Raw genomic sequence first — 8,260 nt, forward strand, 5'->3', positions numbered from 1 at the left:
ACAGTCTACTTAGAATTACCATTTCACCATGTCACATTAAATGAGAAAACTTGCAACTATGTAGCCCATCTATGACTTGACTTGTGTATAGTTGTCATATGCATTGTATCAACATATATTAAAAACCCCAAAGTACACAGTTATAACTTTTGCTTTAAATAGTATATGTATTTTAAAGAGATTAAAAGAAAAATAGTCTTTTATACTTACCCATATTTTTATCATTTTTCATGTTCTTATTTATTCCTGAAGCTTTAAACTTCACTTTGGTATAATTTTCCTTTAGCCTCTGTCAAGGAGTGCCTCTATTATTTCTTGCTGTGTGGGTCTGGTGATGATGTGTTACTTTAGTTTCCCTTTTATTGTATCTTTTTTTTTTATGTTTTTGCATGAGCAGACATCAGGGAGTGGAACCTGGGTCTCCAGCATGACAGATGAGAACTCTGCCTGCTGAGCCACCATGGCCTGCCTGTATCTTTATTTTTGAAGGGTGTTTTTTCCTAGATATGGAATTCTGGGTTGACAGATTCTTTTTTCTCTTCTAGTATTTTAAAGATGTTGTTCCACCATCTTCTGCATTGAATAGTCTCTGATGAGAAGTATACAATCATCAAGTTGTTTCCCTGTATGCAATGTTTCATTTTTCTCTGGCTACTTTCAAGATTTTCTTTTTTCTCTTTCTCTTATCTTGTATATGGTTTGCTAAACTTTTTGTCTGTGAATTAAGTTTTTCACCAAATTTGTGCAGTTTTCTGCCATTTTTTCTTCAAATATTTTTTGTCCAAATCTGTATCTCTTTTCTTTCTGGAACTCCAATTATCCATATGATAATTTTTTTAAATTGTCCCACAGATCTGAGGCTGTGTTAATTTTCTTCTATCTCTTTTCTCTCTTCTTATTCAGATTGGATAATTTCTATTGTTCTACTTTCAAGTTCGTTGACCTTTTTTTCTGGCATCTCCATTTGCTCTCAAGTTCATCTAATTATTTTTTAATCTCAGGTGCTATAGTTTTTACTTCTAAAATTTCCATTGAATTCTATTTATACTTATACTTTTTATTTTCTGCCAAGACTACTTATCCTTTCATTCATTAGGCATGCATATTTTTTCTTTATCTCATTGAATGTAGCTAAAAGTGGTACCTGTCTGATAGTTCCAACAGTTGGGTTGTCTTGGATTTGGCATTTTGTTTACTCAGACAACTGAAAAAAGCTGTACTGATTGTACTTTCAATTTGCCTCAACACAGGCATGTTTCAGGGGTCAGTCAAGGTTTGGGCTAAGCTTAAACACTGACTTTGACTTTCCCTTCTCTGGCTTTCTTCTTTTTGGAGTTCTTCTTTAACTTTACAGCAACCCTGGATTCCTATGCTCTTTTCCATGGTTCCTCGTGCCAGAAAGATGATGGACTCACCATTGTAGTTTTAGCTGCCCTTATGCCACTGTCTCCACTACTGCCTCAAGTGTGGCTGCTGTCAGGGCCAAGGCAAAAAAAAAAAAAAAAAAAAAAAGTAGTACTCACGATATTTACCCTTTGCCAGCCACTTACTCCAAGTGCTGATTCCTTTCCAAAACCTATCTGTCTTTGTTCAGTCACCAAAGAACTACAGAAGTTGTTTTTACATCATGTCCAGTGGGAGAATGAGTTTGTAAGTACTCATTCCTCTATACTGAAAGTAGATTGCCCTCTACATTATGGGAAGTTGTATGTTCTATTTTTTTTTCCTTTGAATGGGGTTCTAGTTTGCTGGCTGCCAGAATACAATATACCAGAAATGGAATCGCTTTTGAGAAGGGAATTTAATAAGTTGCAAGTCTACAGTTTTTAGGTTATGGAAATGTCCCAATTAAGGCAGGTCTATAGAAATGTCTGATCTAAGGCATCCAAGGGAAAGATACCTTGGTTCAAAAAAGCTGATGAGGTTCAGGATTTCTCTCTGTTGGAAGGGTACATGGCAAACATGGTGACATCTTCTGGTTTTCTCTCCAGGCCTCTTACTTCATGAAGCTCCCCAGGAGGTGTTTCCCTTCTTCATCTCCGAAGATCACTGGCTGGTGGACTCTGTGGTTCCCTTGTCCTTCTGACATCATTATCTGCTCTCCCAGAATGTCCAGTCGTTCTCTTTTGTAGGATTCCAGTAAACTAATCAAGTCCCACATAGAATGGGTGGAGACACATCTCCATCTAATCAACTTTAATACCCACAATTGATTGAGTCACATCTCCATAGAGATAACCTAATCACGTTTCCAACCTATAGTCCTGAATAGGGATTAGAAGAAATGATTGACCCCACAAAATTGATTAGGATTAAAACATGGCTTTTCTAGGGTACATAAATCCTTTCAAACCAGCACAAATGATTATCTTTAAACTTTTCAAATGTGCATTTGACTTAAGGATGTTTAAAATTAATCCGTATGACTACACTTCTCCTGGACAATATAAGGACTTTAGACCAACTAACTGTGATAATCCCCTTCTTTCTTACATGCTATTGTTGTCTAACACTTTAAGTCCATTTTAACTTCATTCCCCTTAAGATAGTCAAAATACCAAACAGGTCAGTCATTTATATTATACAATCAATGATCTTTTAGATTTACCCATATGTTTATCAATTTCTGTGCTTGCCATTGCTTCTTGAATCTTACTCCTTCCTTCTGGTTTCAATTTCTGTCCTCCTGCAGAACTTCCTTTATTTTTCAGTGAGGCTTGGGAATCATAAATTTTCATAATGTTGTTTGTCTGAAAATGTCTTTATTTTTGTCTTCACTCTTATATGATAATTTATCACAGCAATACAATTCTAGATGAGCAGATACATATATTTTTTCAACCCAGGGAAGATATTTTTCCACCATCTTATTTAGATTGTTGGTGTGGAGAAGTCTTCTGTAGATCTAAAAGTTGCCCCTAATTAGATTATCCTTCCCCTATTGCTGGTTTCTTTTAATGCCATCTTCTCTTTACCTTTGGGACTTACTGTATTTCTTGAATTTGAGGATTTATTAATTCACCGACTCTGGAAATGTATTGGTTGTTATTTCTTTGATATTGCCTCTCTTCCACTCTCTATTATTTCCTTTAGGCATTCCTATTAAATGTATGTACAAAGATGTGTGATACGTCAACTTGGCTAAGCTAAATTACATTTCCCAGAATTACCTTCCCTGCATGTTTCTGGTTAGGAGTTGGCCACAAGACAAATTTTTGAGAGGCTGGGGAAAGTTGAAGGATGAATTGACCCAAGCCAACAAGGTGAATCCTGACTGAAACAGAGGACTTCGTAATTTTCCTCTATTTTGACTTCTCTTTCATATATCTCATTTCATACTTCTCATTTACTTAGGTCTTTTGTGTGATAGTCTGTAATTTTATCAGATCTATTTTTTAATTCACTAGTTGTCTCTTTATCTGTTTAAAGCATTGTTTACCTTGTTCTGGAAGTTCACATTTCAATATATTTTTATTTCAAGTTTTATTCATTTTTAAAATATTTTTCAATTCTGCCTGTTTTTTAAATTTATATTTTTTCTTATAGCTGTGATAATTTATTTTGTGGTTTTAATAATGTAAAATATGTGTATTTATAATCCTTTTTAGATTGTTCTATTATCTGAAATGCTTGGAGTTTCAGCCCTTCAAATTTTTGCATTAGTTTATTCTCATTTATGTTGGATTGTTTCCTTGCATAATTATTAATTTGGAGTTTTAGCTCATTTTTGGAGCTACAGAAATCCACAGCAGCCTTTATTGTGGAAATGCTTTGTGTATGTTTCGTCTAGTTGGCCCAGAGATATTACCTGCATAGGGCGAATTTTATGATAATTTCTCAGTTGGGGACTTTTATGACCATGTGGATAGTAGTAAATTCAAAATTTAAATTGAAGAGCACAACTAGAGTTTTGATTTCTTGGGTGAAGACCCTTTTTCTGCTAGAAACTAAGCAGAGGCAACTTTCCCTGTGCTAGTGGGTGAAGTGTTTCTCTAGACCACCATTTATGGAGGTTGTGCTTCTGTAGAGCTGGCTTTTTACAGGAGTCTGATTTATAACAACTTATCTTACGTGGGCCTAAGACCATCTCCCTGGCCCCGTGACTATGTTAAAACCAATGTCCCTGAATACCAGGCTCTCCCTAGGCAATTGTGACATCAGCTCTTGCATTTATAAATTTAACTTTTAGTTCCTTCTTATCTTGGGGCCAGAGATATCTGCCCCTTTTCTCTTGTTTGCTCAGAGAAACATTTTAAAACACTGCATGTTTAATTCAGAATTTCTATGAGTTTATAGTGGGAAGATTTTGACAACTGCAATCTGCTCTCTTGCCCAAATCAAAAGTTCCTATTTCTCTTGCGTTCATTCCGTTTTACTACAAGAGAGGGAAAAGGGGAACTAAAGGGGCTTCATGACTATAAGAGAAAAACTTTCTGTGATATAGCTTCTGGCTTCGTGTCTTCATTCATTTTTTTGTTCATCAGATATTTGTCCTCTCTACTAAAGTTCAGATACTGTGGAGTCAGTAGTAGATAAGCATTCCTTAGCCTCAAGATGCTTACAGTTAAACAGAAAAGTGTAGGAAGCACCACAGACAGGTAGAAAACCTAGTTCTGCCAAGGAAAACTGACCAGAGTTCACAGAAGATAGGAATGCGCTGGTTTTTGTTTAGTTTAGTTTTTAGCATTGTACTGATGAATCTGCAGATGTGTGACAAGAGATCCCAAATCAGTTTCACTGGCGCTGGGGACAGTGGCTAGGAGGGAATGAGTGGCAAAGGAAAGTTATTGCCCTGGGCAGAATCATTAATCTGCCTGCCCCCTTCTCACTAGCTTTTTGCCTCCATGGAGAACTTTGGGAGATCTGACAAATTGGAATGCTCTCTGGGATCCTGCTAGACAAACCCCTTGCTCTCTGTAGACGTTCTGAAGAGTTTCGGTTTCCTTTGCCACTAGAGAAAATTTGTATCTTCTAAGTGGATCTGCTGGATTTGTCTACAAATCAAACAGACCGTTGCGCTGGGCCTACTTTGGGGATGGCAAGTTGGACAGCCAAGCAGGTGACCCAAAAAGGCATCTGTCCTTCCTTTCCCTGGAGAGAGGTAAAAGCCTTTTTAAAAAAATGGGTCTTCATTTGTACGTTTAATCACCATCTTTGCTTACTCTACGCATTCCTAAATTATACCGTCTAAGTTTGTATCCTCTGTCTTTCCTTCTGGTTTCATTCGTGCCCCCAGCCCTTCTACCTCAATCATACTCATATTCAGCATCACTCAGTGTAGTTACATTATTGTGCTACAATCAAATGGTATTGCACTATTCATTTCTGAATTTTTTACGTGGTATGGATTTTATTTGACTCCCTGACTTCCTGGGCTCTCATCTCACAACATTGTTTATACAGTTTATTACATTCATTTGTATCAAAATGACAATGAGTTTTAAACACAGCCTTGGGTAAAGTTAGATGCTTGTTTTCTTGCTCTGATAAGGCTTCTGTATGTGTTCCTATCACAGTATGCCATTATAAAAAACAAGTCATTTCCTTTGTCTCCCCTACTAATTTTTGAGTTTCATAAGGGCAAAGGATTCCTTCTGAACTCTGTAACCCCCTTCTTTGCACCTCTCTAAGCCAGTGGTTTGCCTAGATCAATTTAGTAATTGCTCAATAAATAAATGTGGAAATGAAAAGAACTTTAAAATGCCTTAATGCAAAATTGGCTCCTTATAAGAACTGAATGGATTGGTGAAATTAAAATATTTGACCAGAAAGGAAAAGTTATTTTAGTGATTTAGAAGTCTATGCCAGATAGTCAACACCGCTGGGATTGTATAGTGAGAATTCCTTATCACATATATATGTATATATATATAATATTATATATACATTATATATACATATATACATATATAGCTTTAGTCATTTCTTTCATTTTTATATGTTGAAATAATATTTGTATATATTGGGGTAAATAAAATATGATATAAAAATGAATTTCACTTACTTCTTTTTACTTTTCAAAATGTGGCTATTAAGAATCTTAAAATTACATATGTGGCTTTCACTGCATTCCTACTGGATGGTGCTGTATTAGATAATTAATATTGTTTCTGGGGCTCAAAACTTATCCTTTGAAATCAGATAGGTTTTGCTCCACCAGATTTTTGTGTGAGTGATCTTTTGCCACTTGTTTAGACTCTCTGGACCTCAGATTTTGTATTGACCAAAGTGAGGGAAGTCCTTTCCATCATGCTAGATTGTGAGAATTAAATGAGATAATGTATGTTAAGGCCTCACGCACTCCTTAGACTAAGAAAGATGCTTCCAAAATGAACATTTCCTCTTATTCTCCTTGGCAACAGGAATAAAAAGCCTATTGACTTAAGCAAATTATGCCATAGGGTAGGAGAGATCTCTTCCTACTCTTGCTGGGTTTGAACTTAAATATTATGAAAGTGTTTTCTCGGTTATTTTCATTTGCTTTTATTTGTGTTCATGAGGTTGAACATTTTTCGTACTTTGTTGTTGGCAATGTAATTGTTTTCTGCAATGATTTCATCAAGAATCTTTTAAAAAATTCATTTACTCTTTTATCCAGTAATATTTTTTCTATGAATCTAGTCTTAAAAAATAGTCAGAGATAAGAATAAAGAATCATGTTTAAGGATCTAGAGGACACCCAGAAATCTTAATTTTTAGAATGAGGTCAAAAGTGTTACCTCTAAGTTAAATTGGAATGTTATTTGTAGTAGAAACTTAAAAAAAAGAAAATACTAGGGGGATTTTAGAGTAAATTGCAGTGTTTTCGTATATGGTATTTAATGCAGTTATTAAGAATGGGATTTCTGAAGAAGTTTTCATGCCAAGGAAAAATGATCATGATAATATTTTAAGCAACAATGTGGAAAATCCTTAACCAGATATACTGGATAATGTGATTTAAGTTTTGTTATGATTTGTACAGCAGAAAAATTGAAAGACATGTAAGATACTTTAATTATTATTTAAATGGTTCTGGTTGTGAGATTACAGGTAATCTTTTAACAAATACGGTTGATATTTTGACGTATTTTTCAAGATTCTGTAATGAGCATAATTCTATAATCAGAAAAAATATTATTTAAAATTTGTATATAGACTTTGAGAGAAACCTACAGGGTTTATATATGTGACTTTGGCAAGACATTGAAGAGATAGAAGAATGAACGACTTGATACTCTATTTTTTATGGATTATGTTGGAACCTTTTAATTCTTTGCCACAAGTGATTACTTGATTGTATTTAAGTATATGAAAATGTAGATTTTCAAATGTGCTAATGTCAGAACCATTTGACATTTGGGAGAATACTTAAGCCAGGAAATGAGAAAGGGAATAGACAATTTGTCGGGCCCCTGGTGAAGTCAGTACATGGTGCCTATTTGAGCTGAGACTGACTTTCTGGATTCCCTTTGCTATGACTTCCCTCTTTCGTGCTGGGCCCCCATGATGTCTATATTCTCCTGACAGCCTCTTCCATATACTCTCTCCCTCTCACCTCCCACCCACTTTTTAAAAAATGTGTCTCCCTACATATATGTATTTCTATAGCTATACATACACAGATGGAAATATGTGATACGTATATCATAGGGGATTTTGTTCACAATGTTCTTTGTTTTTGTTTTGGGGGGAAGGTGCATGTGCTGGGAATTGAACCCAGGTCTCATGCATGGCAGGTGAGACTTCTACCACTGAACTACCTACCCATGCACCCCTCCACCACCCACTTTTAACCTGGTACAGTTTTTCTTCTCTGCTTGGTAAGGGAGTCTGCTTTTTTGACACATGTTTCTTCCAAACATTTATTTCATGCCAGAAATCCCCTCTACTCTCCTTTGAACATTCGTCTTTGGAAACCAAAGCCAGGAAGACTTCTTGTTTATCTGCCTATTACATGGCTCTCTTGAGTCAATGGCAACAGGTCAGCCCCATAATTGAAATAGGATTGGGGAAAGAAAATGTGCTAGCTGGAGAAAGAGCTCACAGCACTTTACCATCTTAAGGTGTTATTCCTTTACACACTTACGTAGATGCGTGGGAACCAGACCTTTGCTTAGTAAACTATGTCCCTCACATCCTTAATAATCCCATTTGGCTGTAGAATGATTCATTTCCTTGATGTTGTAACTGTGGTAACTAATTCGTACTGTAATCTATAGAAGGAAAATTGATTGCTTGGACAATGGAGTAGAAGTAATACAGAGAAGAGTCTCTATCA

Source organism: Tamandua tetradactyla, chromosome 7, assembly GCF_023851605.1.
Source record: "Tamandua tetradactyla isolate mTamTet1 chromosome 7, mTamTet1.pri, whole genome shotgun sequence".
NCBI classification, from domain to species: Eukaryota; Metazoa; Chordata; class Mammalia; order Pilosa; family Myrmecophagidae; genus Tamandua; species Tamandua tetradactyla.